This window comes from Lontra canadensis, unplaced genomic scaffold (assembly GCF_010015895.1).
Source record: "Lontra canadensis isolate GAN:19392208 unplaced genomic scaffold, GSC_riverotter_1.0 scaffold7, whole genome shotgun sequence".
Classification (NCBI taxonomy): domain Eukaryota; kingdom Metazoa; phylum Chordata; class Mammalia; order Carnivora; family Mustelidae; genus Lontra; species Lontra canadensis.
Window position 1 is genome coordinate 23,242,805 of NW_022631001.1, and position 14,660 is coordinate 23,257,464.

Sequence of the window (14,660 nt, forward strand, 5' to 3'; positions counted from 1 at the left end):
ACAAGAAATAACAAGTGTTGGTGAGGATGTGGGGGAAAAGGAACTCATGTGTACTATTGGTGGGAATGTAAATTGATATGGCCACTGTGGAAAACACTATAGAGATTCGTCAAAAAATTAAAAATAAAAATACTATGTGATCCAATCATAGCACTACTGGGTATTTACTCAAAGAATATGAAAACACTAATCTGAAAAGATAGATGCAGCCCTATGTTTATTGCAGCATTAACAGTTGCCAAGATACAGAAGCAACCTAAGTGTCCGTTGATAAACAAATGGGTAAGGAAAACATGGTGTGTGTATAAACAATGCACTATTACCCAGCCATAAAAAAGGACGAGACTGTGTCATCTTCAGCAACATGGATGGAACTAAAGGGTATTATACTAGGTAAAATAAGTCAGACTGAGAAAGCCAAATGCCATATGATTTTACTCATATGTGGAATCTAAAAAAATGAATAAACAAAAAGCAGAATCAGAGCCATAAATTTAAAGAACAAACATGGTTGCAGAGGGGTGGGAAAATGGGCAAGATGGGTGAAGAGCAGGGGGAGATACAGGCTTCCTGTTATGGGATGAATAAGTCATGGCAATAAAAGGCACAGCATGAGGAATATAGTCAGTGACATTGTAATAGTGTTGTATGGTGATAGATGGTAGCTACACTTGAGATGATCACAGCCTGGTGTATGAACTTGTCCAATCACTATGTGGATGCCTGAAACACCTGTAACAGTGTGAGTCAGCTACCCTCGAAAATAAACACATGAAGTGGGGTTCTTAAAATAATAAATAAATAAAAGTGCGGTTCTTATACACAGCATATAATCGAGTCTTTAAAAAAAAAGTCTGTTTGACAATCTCTTCCTTTCAACTAGGTGTTTAACAAGATCATTCACCATCTATATAATTACTGATATGGTGGGATTTAAATGTACTATCTCACTAGTTTTCTATTTTTGAGATATGATCCTATATCCTTTTTTCTCTTTTCAAGAAAAGTTTACTTTGGATAAATTCAGTATTTTATTGTAATTCCATTAGATTCCATTACTGAGTTATTGATTACACCACTTTAAAAAGCTTTTAGTGGTCGACTTGGGGTTCACAATATACATCTTGAACTTAATCAGGGTCTACCTTTGAAGAATAGTGTACCATTTCGTGTACAGATGAACGAGCCTTATTAATAGCATACTTCCATTTCCTCGCGCCTATTCTGTGTGCTTTTTTTTGTTATACATTTTATTTCCACAGATGTTATAAAATTCTATATGTTGGGCGCCTGGGTGGTTCAGTGGGTAGCCTCTGCCTTTGGCTCAGGGTCCTGGGATCGAGTCCCGCATTGGGCTCTCTGCTCAGCAGGGAGCCTGCTTCCTCCTCTCTCTCTGCCTGCCTCTCTTACCTACTTGTGATTTCTGTCTGTCAAGTAAATAAAATCTTAAAAAAAACCTCTATGTTATGACTATTTTTGCTTTGGATAATCAATTATCTTTTAAAGTGATTAAAAATAAGAATAAAGGTTTGTGTATTTACCTTCTTTTTGTTGTTGTTGTTTAAGATTTATTTATTTGACAGAGAGAGCACAAGCAGGGGGAGTGGCAGAGGGAGAAGCCCACTCTTCACTGAGCAGAGAGCCATATACAGGGCTGGATCCCAGGGCCCTGAGACCATGACTTGAGCCAAAGGCAGAAGCTTAACCGACTGGGCTACCCAGGCGCCCCATGTTGCTGTGTGTGTTTGTTTGTTTCTTTTATAATTTCTTTCAGTCTTCATTGTATAAATCCAGGTTTCCATCTGCTGTCGAGTGCACTCCACCTAAAGAATTTCCTTCGGGCGCCTGGGTGGCTCAGTGGGTTAAGCCTCTGCCTTCGGCTCAGGTCATGATCTCAGGGTCCTGGGATCGAGTCCCGCATCGGGCTCTCTGCTTGGCGGGGAGCCTGCTTCCTCCTCTCTCTCTCTCTCTCTGCCTGCCTCTCTGCCTGCTTGGTCTCTGTCAAATAAATAAATAAAATCTTTAAAAAAAAAAAAAGAATTTCCTTCAACATTGCTTGTTGTGCAGGTCTACGGACAATGTTGTCTCTCAGAGACTTTGAAATAACTATGATTACTAAGTGAAGGATCAAAAGGAGATCGTAGCCTGTAGAAACAGATGGGGGGCGGCTAGCGTAGAGACACTATAAAAAAGAAGACTCAGGAGCACCTGCATGGCTCAGTCAGTTGAGTGTTGGACGTTTGGTTTCTGCTCAGGTCATGATCTCTGGGTCATGGGATCGAGCCCCATGTTGGGCTCCAGGCTCAGTGCAGAGTCTGCTTCTCTCCCTCTCCCTCTGTCCCTCCACCTGGCCACACTCCATCTTTCTCTCTTTGTGTCTCTAAAATACATAAATCTTTAAAAGAAAAAAGAAGAAGAACATGAAAGTTTAGAAATTTAAAAATATATATATATGAGAGATAAAGAACTCCCAGCAAACTGGAAACAACCAGGAAAGAACCAGTGAACTTAAATCTAGGGCAGTGAAAATTATCCAAAATGAAATAGAAAGAGAAAAAATAATGTAGGTGGGGAGGGGAGAACATAGCATCCAAGAGCTCTGGGACAATATCAGATGGTCAAAAGATGCATATAATTGGAGTCTCAGTAGTTTAAAAGAGAGAGAGGAAGGAAGAGAAAATATTCGGAGAGACAATGACTGAGTCTTGCAATAATGAAAGATAACAAATCACAGATGCAGGAATTCCAGAGACTCTGGAACAGGACAAACACAAAGCACATACACACCTAGATGCACCGATCAACCACCGAAAACCAAAAATAGAAAGTCAATGTCAAAGCCGCCAGAGAAAAAAGAAATATCATATAAAAAGGGACAAAAACCCTGTAGTTGCCTGGGCAACTGGAGGGAAGGGAGAAGAGGCACAGAGTTTGGGGGATGAAAAATTTCTGGGAACTACATAGTGGTGTTGGTTACACAATACTGTGAATGTACTTAATGCCACTGAATAGTAGACTTTAAAATGGTGACAATGCAGGCCACATGCGTGGCTCAGTCAGTTAAGCATCTGACTCTTGATTTTGGCTCAGGTCATGACCTCAGGGTCATCACACATTGGGCTCCATGCTGGGTGTGGAGCCCACTTAAGATTCTCTCTTCCTCTCCCTTTGCCAGCCCCTCTCTAAAATAATAATAATAATAATAATAATAATAATAATAAAATAACATGGTTACAATGGTAAATTTTATGTTATATGTATCTTATCACAATTAATTTTTTAAAAAAGAAACCTCCATGCTTCAGCTCTCACTCCCCAGGCCCCCATCCCTCCCAAACCTAAGCAACCACTCCTCTATTTTCTATCTCTGTATATTTGCCTCTTCTTGACATTACATATAAATGGAATGTTGTAACATGGGATCCTTTGTGTTTGGCTTCTTTCACTTAACACATTTTCAAGGTTCATCCTTGCCATAGATTAAGTGTTTTTGTTCTTCCAAAACTCTTACATTAAAAACCTAACGCCCAAGGTGATCGTAGTAGGTAGAATTTGGGGGAGGTGAGTAAGTTATGAGGAGCCCTCGTTGGGATTAATGTCCTTATAAAAGAGACCCCACAGAACTAGCTGCTCCCTTCTCCCTTGTGAGGACACCATGAGAAGCCATTGGTCTGCAACCTGGAACGGGGCTCTCACCAGAACCCAATCAACACTGGCACCCTAATCTTGAACCAGTGTCCAGAACTGTGAGAAAGAAACTTGCTGTTTATAAGTTAGCCAGTCTGTAGTGTTTTGTTGTAGCAACCTGAATGGATTAAGACAGTCCTTGTGCAAGAATTGGTATTTTTTATGGTCAAATGATATCCCATTGCATAAGCAGTGTACTTTGTTTTTCCCCTCAGTGGTTGATATGGGCGTATGGGTTATTTCCACCCTTTGGGTATTATGGATAATGCTGCTATCGCCATCAGCATTCATGTACAGATTTTTCATAAACATGTTTTCCTTTCTCTTGGTCGAGACCCAGGAGTGGAACTGCCGAGTCCAAGGATAAATCTGTTTAACTTTTTGAAGAACCACCAGACTGTTTTGCAGAATGCCTGCTCCATCTTCCACCCCCACCAGGAGTATTTGATGGCCCCAATCTCTCTACATCCTCACAGACTCTTGTTATTTTCTGACTATTTGATTTTAGTCCTTCTAGGGGGTGTGAGGGGATACCTCACCTGGTTTTGATTTGCATTTCCCTGATGACTGGAGATATCGAGCATCTTTTCACATGCTTGTTGGCCACTTCTAATCTTCTCTGGAGAAATGTCTATTCACATCCTTTGCCCTTAGTCCTTTAATTGGGTTGTTTTCTTATTGAGCTCTAAGAGTTCTTTATAGATATTATATATTATGGATACCAATCTCATCATATACATGCTCTGTGAATATTATCTCCCATTCTGTGGGTTGACTATTCAGTTTCTTTACAGTGTTCTTTCAAGCAAATTTTAAAATGTGAATGAAGGTTTTCCCAGTTTTCATAGTCCTGTGCCATGGTGGACAACTCTCTCCACACCCTTGTGCCCCTGAGTGGTACACTACTGTTGCCTTGTTACTCTGTGCTAGGGTCATGGTGGGTTCAGTGAATTCTCTCTCATGCAGGTTCAGCTGGGTCTTGAGCAGGCCCTGTACACCTTGGTCTTGCGCAGAGGGGAGGGTTCTCAGCATTCCTGAGCCTCGTCCCCATGACAACTATCAGTTGCCTTCTATCTGCAGTTGGTCTTGTAGGAGAAAGACCACTGGTAGCCCACCTCTGCTTGGTACCATTGCAGGATCCTAGGCTAGAGACATTTCCTGTCTGTCTCCCTGAGTTTTTCTATCTTTTCTATAACAGCAGTGGATCTTGGCCTGTGTTCTAGGGACAGAAAGAAGAGTTAGATGAATTTCGATTCTACTCTTTGTCCAGAGGCAAGGTATTTTTACCTAGACCCTGGGAATAAAATGATTTCTGTCCCTTCCCTAGAGCTTTAGGCTTTTGCTTGGTCAGAAGGGAGTCAGAACAAGGGATTAAGGTATTATTTAACGGCCCAAAGCCATGGAGGGCAGTTCTCTCTAGTGCTTCACCAAATCTTTCTTGCAAGTGTTAGGTAGAAGCCTGCAGAGAAGAACTTGCAAGCCCAGTCTGAACTGCCCTTTCCAACTGACATGCAGGCCGTACTAGACCTTTAAGACTCATTATGAGTTTATCTGATTTCTTCTTACCTACTTGTATAGCAGGCAGCCAGCTTTCTTCTGTGTCCTGCCAAAGGTAACAGCATTTATACGTGCTGTTTTGGAGGACTTGCTATGTGAGTGCCAAGCCAAAGAGCTTCAGGCATGAACTGGAGTAGAAGTAGAACAATGCTTCAGGAGGACTCATTCTTGCCATCTATAGGGACTGTATGTCAGGGCCTGAGGGGGAACTACCCCTCAGGTGTGACCTTGAGCAAATCCCTTCAGTCTCCCCAGCTGTGCAATGCAGTCCCACAGAAGAGGGGTAAGGGTGGGGGCTGCACACCAGAGTGCCTGGAGTTGAATCCCAGCCTCACACCATATAGCAGAGTAACCCCAGGCGAGGTACTCAACCTCTCTCTGCCTCAGTTATCTTATCTATCCAATGTGGATAATAATAAAACCTATCTCTGTGATGTCTGGCACATCACATTAAGTACTCTCATCATTAGTAGTACCAGTAGTAGTAATAGTAGTAGCAGTAATAGTACCATACTAAGAATAGCAACATTTTTAATATTACTATTCCTCTTGATAATCTCCAAGGTTCCTTCTACTACTGACTATTTGTGATATATGAAGTATTTATTCATTTATTTTGGTAAGAGGATCTGCCAGGTAGGCCAGGTTAAAAAAAAAAAAAAGTCTCCCTGGGCAAGGGGAGGGCAGGACTCCATTTGCTGTGTGACCTTTGCTCAGACCCTGGCCAACTCTGGACATGAGAGTCCTTCCGTAGAGTGCAGATTGAACTGACAGGCTGGGACTAGTTGAATCTGTGTCAGGGAGCAGGGGAGAGAAGGATAACTTTGGAGCTGTCATCCCACAGACCTCATGATGCCTATTCCTCTAAATTAAAAATCGGAGAAGATGGGCAATCAGAACCCTCATGTTCACAGAGCACTTGAATCATCAAAATTCACTCATATTCATGATCTCATTTAGCTGTGACAAGAGCTGCTTTGAAGGTGTGTGTCAAGGATTGTTGATCCCAACTTGAGAGTTAGTAGAGTGAGATCCAAAGAGTAATTAGGCCAAGGTCACCCACGGAGATCAAGATAGAGCTGAGCCAGAATCCAGGAACCGACTTGGCGCTTTCCCGTGAACTCCAGGCAGCATAGGGCCTGCTCCCCTGCGTTTTCCCAGCAGGTGTGCCTCCCTCTGTGGGATGGCAGGTAGGATCCATCGAAGCAGAGAGGCCTGAGTAGGGAAGTCTGGAAGGTCGATAGTTGGAGCTGCTCTTTGTCCCTGATCCAGACAACAGCATCTCCAGGCCAGGGACTGGATGTCTTCCCTTGCAGCTTCCTCGCCCCATGGGCCTGACCAGGTCATGAGAGTTCTGTAGAATGAAGACATGAAAAAAATTCTCTTCCATTTTTGTTCAGGCTTATGGAATCCTAACCCTTCAGGGCCAGGGATGAGCCTTGAGTCCCTCCCATGTTTTAGGCCCAGCACAGGGACAGGAACACCGGAAACCACTAATAAATATTTGTTAAAGGGCTCATACCACCAAACCCTCATCTTGCACAGACTCAAACAAACAAACAGAGACAAGGGGGGAGGGGGAAATGGGAAGTTACTGTTTAATGGATATAGAATTTCTGTTTTAGAAGATGAAAGAGTTCTGGGAATGGATGTTGGTGATCATTGCAACAATGGGAACGTATTTAGTGCTATTGAACCATAAACTTTAAAATGGTTAAGATGGCTCCCTCAGAGCCTCCAGGAGGAACCAACACTATGGACAACTTGACTTGGGACTTCTGGCTTCCAGAGCTGTGAGAGAATAAATGTCTGTTTTAAGTAAAAAAACAAACAAACAAAAACAAATTTAAGATGGTAACTTTTATGTTACTTGTGTTTTACTATCATTTAAAAAATTTGAAAAGAAAGTTGACAAAAACACATTTTCTAACCTGAAGAAACAAAACAAGAGTAAGCCTGCATTATTTCTATCCATTCCACCGCATGGAAAGGAAATGCAGGTGGTCTATGCCCTTCAGCAGATCCTGTCAGACACACAGACACACACTCATCCTGGATTATTAGCCCACCCACTGTGCATACCCACTGAGTACTCAACCCTGGTCTGGAGCTCCCAGGGGGCACTGTGTCTTCTTTCTGAAGCCAGGGGAGGCATTAGAGTTCAGGCAGACAGGACAGGAAAGAGGGAAGCCCTTGAAACTCTCCCTTCACCAGATGGTGTCTCCTTGGTGCCTTGTCCTCTGGCTTTGACCAAGTGCGTGAATTGTCTCAAGTTGGTGTGGCCACAGGGTCCAGGCAGTTCTACAACCCTGGGATAGCACATAATAGGAGCACAAACAACCCTCAGCCTCCCAAAGCTCGCTGTGTGCTGGGGACCCACCGAGCCCTCCCTGTGAGTGAACCTCTTTAAATCTCACAACAAACAATGAGGCCAGTCTTGCTGTCCTCCCCAGTGACAAATGAGGAAACTGAGGCCCAGACGGGGTAAGCCGCTGGCTCATTCAGAGTGTAAGGAGCCTAAGAAACAGGTTTGAGGCTTGAATCCTGTGCTCTGAATGCCATGATTCACCATGTCCTGAGCAGGCCTTCCACAGATGGGGAAATGGGGTCCCTTAAGAGTCAGGGGACTGCCTTAAAGTCACTCAGTCAGGCATTGACAGAGCTGCCATTGGGACCCAGGTCTTCCAATACCCAGAATGGTGCCTCATGTGAGCATGAGGAGGTCTAGGTTCTGTCCACCGGGAACCCATCTGCCTCCAAGCCATGCGCTCTTGGTGAGTGGTGTTGGCTGAGCCGTCTCTGCCTGGCTGGCTTCCACCTTGGAAAATTTCTTTTTTCCTGCTTTCTGAGTCTGGGTACTTTCTTTTCCAAGAAGAGATGATGGTTTAAGGGGACACTCTCAGGAATGGTGTACCCAAGCAGGCCAAAGAAACCAACTCAGAGCTGTTGGCGGTGTTCCGGAGAGTGCCCGGGGCCCACAGGGGAGGTGGGGAAGGTGCCGGGGGCGCTGCGGAGAAGGGCAGGAGTACAGCCTGCCCGAGGGGGAGCCTCTGGAGACACTCCCTCTCCTCCCAGGGCCTCAACACCCTTTATTCGGTGGGGTGGTGGGAGAGAGTTGGGCGAAGTGGTTTCTAAGACCCTCTCCCTGTTTCAGGTGGGGCTCCTGAGAAGCCGAGCTTGAGAAGAGGAGCCCCTTTGAGACTGGTTTTTGAGGAAATGCCCGCTGGGGAAACTGGAGAGGGAGTTGGGGCGGTAGGCCAAAGAAGACAAGGAAGCTAAACAGGGTACGATTCCAAACTCAGAGCAAGCACGGCTGGATCCTGCAGAAATGCAACCCTCCCTTCCCGCCACCGCCCCAGGGTGCTCCAGCTTAGAACCAGGCAGCTGGGCTTTCACTGATTGGTCCAGGCCAAGGGTCACCTGGGGTGGGGCGGGGTAGTGGGGGCGGTCTGAGTGTCCAGGTGTTTACCATCCTCTGCACGTGGGGCTAAAGGAGTCCCAGGTGAGGCCCAGAGAGTTTCGGGGCAGGTGTTAGAAGTTGACAAGAACAAGGACTAGGGCCCAGGGCAATGATCAAAGAGACTCTGGCAGAGCTCGGACAGTGTCCCTGCTCCACCTTCGGGATGCATCCTAACATTTCAGATTCTGGGTCTTTCCTAACAGCACTGGATGGATGAGAGGAGGAGTGAGGGCGCCAGCAGACTGAGAGCCTGAAGATTGTCATTCGAGTGGCGCTTTGGCGTGAGGGTGGAGGGGACCGGGGAGCCTCAAAGAGCCAAATGTCCCGGCTCAGGGGGCTCAGGGAGCTTGACGACCCTCTCAACTCCCGCCTTTACCTGTGCACATAGTCCCTCTCAGACACTTGGGGCCCGGGAACGCACCTGCCTGACTGTGCCAGCAAGCAAAGGCACTGAGGCACATGGACATGCGCACACAGGCTCACTCACAGGTATGTACACACCAGCCCACGTACATGCGTGGGTATGCTTGCAGAGACATATCCATGGACATTCACACTCACTTGTGCACACATATGCCTGAGCTTGCACTAGAAGCACCACCGACCAGGTCCTTTCTATTCCTGGCTTTCAGGGGAGGGCGAGGGAGGGGGAGGGTCCAGAGCCAGGCCGCTTGCAGCTGGCCGCTGAGACTGACCTTTGGCTACAATGGCCTGCATCACACCAGCCCCAGAACCCAGGCTCGTGTCTGTCTGGGTTACTTGTAGAGGATTGATAAAAGTGTCTGGAAGCTTAACTGCTGTCTCCCCTGCTCCCTCCTCATCCCCCAAGTTTTCACTCCCACCTTTGACCCAGGCCTTTGTCCATCAGCAGGTCAGAGGCCTTCTGCCCTTGTTGTGTGGGTGGTGATCTGCGGTTGGGGGAAGGATCTGCGGTTGGGGGAAGGGAAACACCCCGGGCTCCTGACATGTAGCCCCCTTCCCCGTCAAGTGGCAGCAACGAACAGGGGCATTGCCATTGGAAAGCAAGGCCATCAGCGCAGAATCAGACTGACCCCAGCTCTGAGTGGCTCCTGGTTTGTGGAGGTCACAGGCATTTAAAAAGTGTGATCCATGCTGGGCTGGAAGGAAACAGGGGACTGAGGATGCCCAGAGAGGAGATACCTACTAGCCTGGAGGGGGTGCGATCAGGGAAGGCTTTCAGAAGGAGGGGATGTCTAAAAACAACTCTTAAGAGATCAAGAGGAATTAGATGTGGGTGGAAGGGAGTAGGGTAAAAGGCATTTTAGACAGAGGCAAAGGCTTGTGCAAAATGCTGGCTCTAGGGGAAGCAAGGTGCCCTAGGGAGCTGGGAGACGTTCAGCAAGGCTGGAGGAGGGTATGAGTAGGTCAGAAGGGAGGCAGGCTCCTGCTATAAGCCAGCCCAAGAAGGCATCCAGAGGGCATGGAGAAGCCATTGGGAATTTCAGCCAGGAACAATGATTGTGTCAGAGCTACACCACAAAGATCTTTCGGGCTCCAAAGGGCAAAGTGGATCTGGGGTCGGCTTAAGACAGATTTGAGAAGGAACATAGGGCAACTGATTAAGTGGGGGCTGGTAGAAGCTCTGAAGGTCAAGAGGCAAATCAAGGAAATTATGTAGGAAACAAAGACAGGAGACACGAGAGGAAACAAATTTCTACAAAATTTTAATAGCCAGAATTCAAAGTAAATAATAGAGCACAATTTTTTTATAATGCAGGTCTACTAATGAGAAGAATGGAATTTTTTGGAGAATGACATTTCTAAGTGGGGCTCAAAGTTAGTGTTTCTTTCCATCAAATGGATTGCAAATGTTCACCTATAGAAGTCACTCCTAGCTCCTGGGTTGTTTAAACACATGTCGAAGTTTGTTGACCCCTGGTCTAGACTCATGGGGCCCAGGTAGAAGCAAGAAAGAAACAAGTTGTGATCCGCCCAACTTCCATGACTACCGCTCCTGTGAGAGGGGGCCCTGGCTTCCAGTTAAAAGGTTCCCTTATTACTAGGAACCAACGGGCAGTATGGACATCTGTAATCATAACATCTCAGGGCAGGAGGGACCCAATGTGCCACTCTAGCCCTCTCCCAGGGCAAGACTAATGTCCATGTGTTTCATCGAGTCGCACTATACCCTGGCTATGGAAAGTGACTTTTTCAGTCACATTACAAGTTGCCGACAGTTGAAATTTGGACCCAAGTCTTATGATTCCCAGCTGAGTTTTCTTTCCCTATACCACCAAGTCCTGGGCGTGGACCCCACTAACTTGGAGGAGCTGGGCCCATGGGGAAGGAGGAACGTCAGGATTCCTCTGCCCAGGACAGGAAGCTCTTCAGGCTCCTGTTTCCTGCAGGAAGAAGTCTGGTGGCAGATCAGGCCTCCTCATTTACATACATTTGTACCTCACTTCTGGATGAGGAGCCTGAGGCTTGGAGAGAACACATAATTTGCTTGGCATCTCGAATAAGCTAAACTATGTCCCCATGAAAGATATCCTGGTCCTAGTCCCTAGAACCTATGAATATTACCTTACCTGGATAAAAAAGGGTCTTTGTAGGTGTGATGAAATTGTATTTCCCCAGATGAGAGGATTATCCTAGATTATCTGGAGGGGCCCTACATATAATCACATGTATCCTTGTAATAGAGATGCAGAGAGACCCTACTAGATACAGAGGAAGAAGATGATGTGACAATGAATAGAGGAAGGTTAGAAGATGCTCCTTTACCGGGTTTGGACATGTAGGAAGAGCCCAGGACCCAAGGAATCTATTATCCAGTTCTAGAAGCTGGAAAAGACAAGGAAACAGATTCTCCCCTAGAGTCTCCAGAGGGAGCACAGCCCTGTGAACCCCTTCTAAAACTGATACCAGTGTATCGTGTTTCGGCTGTCTGGCTTCCAGAACTGTGAGCGAGGATATTTCTGTTGTCTCAAGTGACCAAGTTTGTGGTGATTTGTTACAGCAGCCTCAGGAAACTAACAAGTCATCCCACAGTGATTTTTCTGAATTAATTATTTAAATTAAAATAAACTTTTAAATCTTAGAATAATTTTAGATTTACAGAATAGCTGCAAAGACAGTGTAAAGAGTGCTTAAATACCCCTCCCCCAGGTTCTGCCACTGTTAGCATCTTTCTTTACTGAGGTACATTTGTCACAACTAAAGAGCCGACATTAGTATTAGTTAAAAATCCACAACTTTATTCAAATTTCACTGGTTTGGGGGCACCTGTGTGGTTCAGTGGGTTAAGCATCTGCCTTTGGCTCAGGTCATGATTTCACGGTCCTGGGATTGAGCCCTGCATCAGGGGATCCAACCCCTCATCAGGCTCTCAGCTCAGTAGGGAGCCTCCCTTTCCCTTTCACTCTGCCTGCTTCTCCCCCTGCTTGTGTGCACTCTCTCTGTCTCTCTCTCTCTCTGTCAAATAAATAAATAAAATCTTTCAAAAGTTACCACAATACATGTAGTCGTCCTGTGTTCTTAGCTTCCTCTGGTCTGTGACTGTTTCTCAGACTTTCCTTGGTTGTTTGATGGCTTTCCCTTTGGAGGACTACTAGCCAAGTACCTTACAGAAAAGAAGGTCACTCCATTCAGATATAGCTGATGTTTTTCTCCTAGTCAGCTTGGGGTCATGGGGTTTGGACAGGAAGACCACAGAAGTGAGGTGTCATTCTCATCACGTCGTATCAAAGGCACATAGTGTCAAGGTGACTTATCAAAGCTTTTGGCCCCGATCACCTGGCGGTTGTGATGGTTCCATGGTATAGTTACTCACCTTCTCTCTGCTGACCCCAACTCTTCCCACACTCTTGGAAGCAAGCCACTAAGTATCCCCCAATTCAAGTGGGGTGGGTTAAGCTCCACATCCTCGAGGGCAGACTATCTCCATCCAAGGATCTGGGATTCTTCTGTAAGAGAGATTTGGCTCTTCTCCCCCACTTCTTTATTATCATTCAATCATTTGTTTTTATCAGTATGTACTCATGGGCGTGTATTTCGTATTTTGGATTATAATCCAAATACTGGCATTTGTTTGTTTTGTTCCAGCCATGGCCACTGGGAGTTTTTTCATTTTGCCTCCTGGGTTCCTTTGAGATGCTCTCATCGTTTTGTTTTTTGAGTACTTCTTTACTTTCTGACACTTAAAGATGCTTCAGGGTCTATTTTCCCTGCCCAAGAAAGCTACTGGGGTGATATTCTTCTAGGTTCCTTCGGTAGACAGAACTAGGAGGTAGGAAATACACATATGTAAGCTAACCCATGCACACATACATACTTATGATGATTTCTGTATCTACCCCTCTGTCTGTCAAACTAAACATCAATTCGTACTGATGTTTCCCACTGTTCATTCTAGCCTTCCTCCCTTGATCTTCTGTAACTTCCCTCCCCAACAGCGAGAAAACCAGCTCCCACCATCAACTTACCTACTTGTGCACTCTCAGTATACAGTGCAGCAGTTTCCAAATTGTTGATGCACACCCCCATGAGGATTCAAATTTAACTACACTGTGGTATTTATGTACAATTTATTTTAATGTTAGTCTTAAGAGTTTCCAGTCAAAACCCTATTTTCCAAAGCTCCTTAGGGCAGTTCTTCCCCTCCACCTGTATTTGTAATACAGTTTTAAGATTCTTTCGTCACAGGGCACCTGGGAGCCTCAGTCAGTCAAGTGTCTGCCTTTGGCCCAGATCATGATCCCAGGGTCCTGAGATCAAGCCCTGCATCAGGCTCTCTGCTTGCTCAGTGGGGAGCCTGCTTCTCCCTCTCCCTCTGCCTGCTGCTCTGCCTGCTTATGCTCTCTCTATCTATCAAATAAGTAAATAAAACCTAACTTCCTTTAAAAAAAAAAAAAAGATTCTTTTGTCACAAGTCCACATTCTATCTTGGAATCCCCAGGCTTCTTGGTTGGTCTTTTACAATTTAATTTCTATATATTAAAGTTCATTCTTTGTAGGTCTTGAAAAATGCATGGTATCAATCATATACCAGTCCCATACCATACAGGTTTATTCCACCAACCTAAAGAATTTCCTATGCCTCTCTTAGTCGATGGTTTGCCCTTTCTAAATCCCTGGCAATGGCTGATCTGCTTCCATGCCTATATCTTATCGTTTTTCAGAATATCATATGAGTGGAATCAAAAAGCTTTTAGTCTAGCTTCTTTCACTTAACAAAACACATCTAAGATTCATCCACATTGTTGTGTGAATTAATAGCTCCTTCCCTTTATTTCCGAGTAGTATTCCACTGTCCTCAAGGTACCACGGTGTGTTTGTCTATTCACCTACTGAAGGATAATCTTGGTTGCTTCCAGTTTCTGCTGATTATGAAGAAAGCTGCCGTAAACCCTGGTGTGCAGGTTTTTGTGTGGACTTAGTTTCAAATCAGTTGGGTAAATAGCTAGGACCATGATTATTGTGCTGTACAGTAAGCCTATATTCAACTTTATTTAAGAAATGCCAAAATGTCTTCCAAAGCGGTGCGCCATTTTGAATACAGTTACTTTAAGTTTCACAACTTAAATACAATTTTTCTGATCCTTTCCTTTGTTTTCCAAGCTGGTAGTCAGAAGATCTCACTCATAAGGCAAAAACCACTGGCTTTGCCATCCAATCTAAGTTGAAATCCTGACTCCAAAAACATAAAGCCCATTTAAAAATTGTGCAACTTTGGACAGGTTAGTTAATCTCTCTAGTCATATATTGAAATTTAACTCTTCATATATGCATGAGGTCATGGGTTAGGTTCTCCAGGAAGTGGATTCTGAAAGCACATTTTGCCTGTGGGATGTCTATTAGGGAGAGTTCTTGGGGTCAACACCTACAGAAAGGAGGGAAGGCAATGGAATGGGTAGAGGGAGAAGCTGAACAGAAGTGGCCCATCAGAGCTGTCCTGATCTGGGCTGAAGAGGCCAAGCCTTTCTTCCCCGTCTGG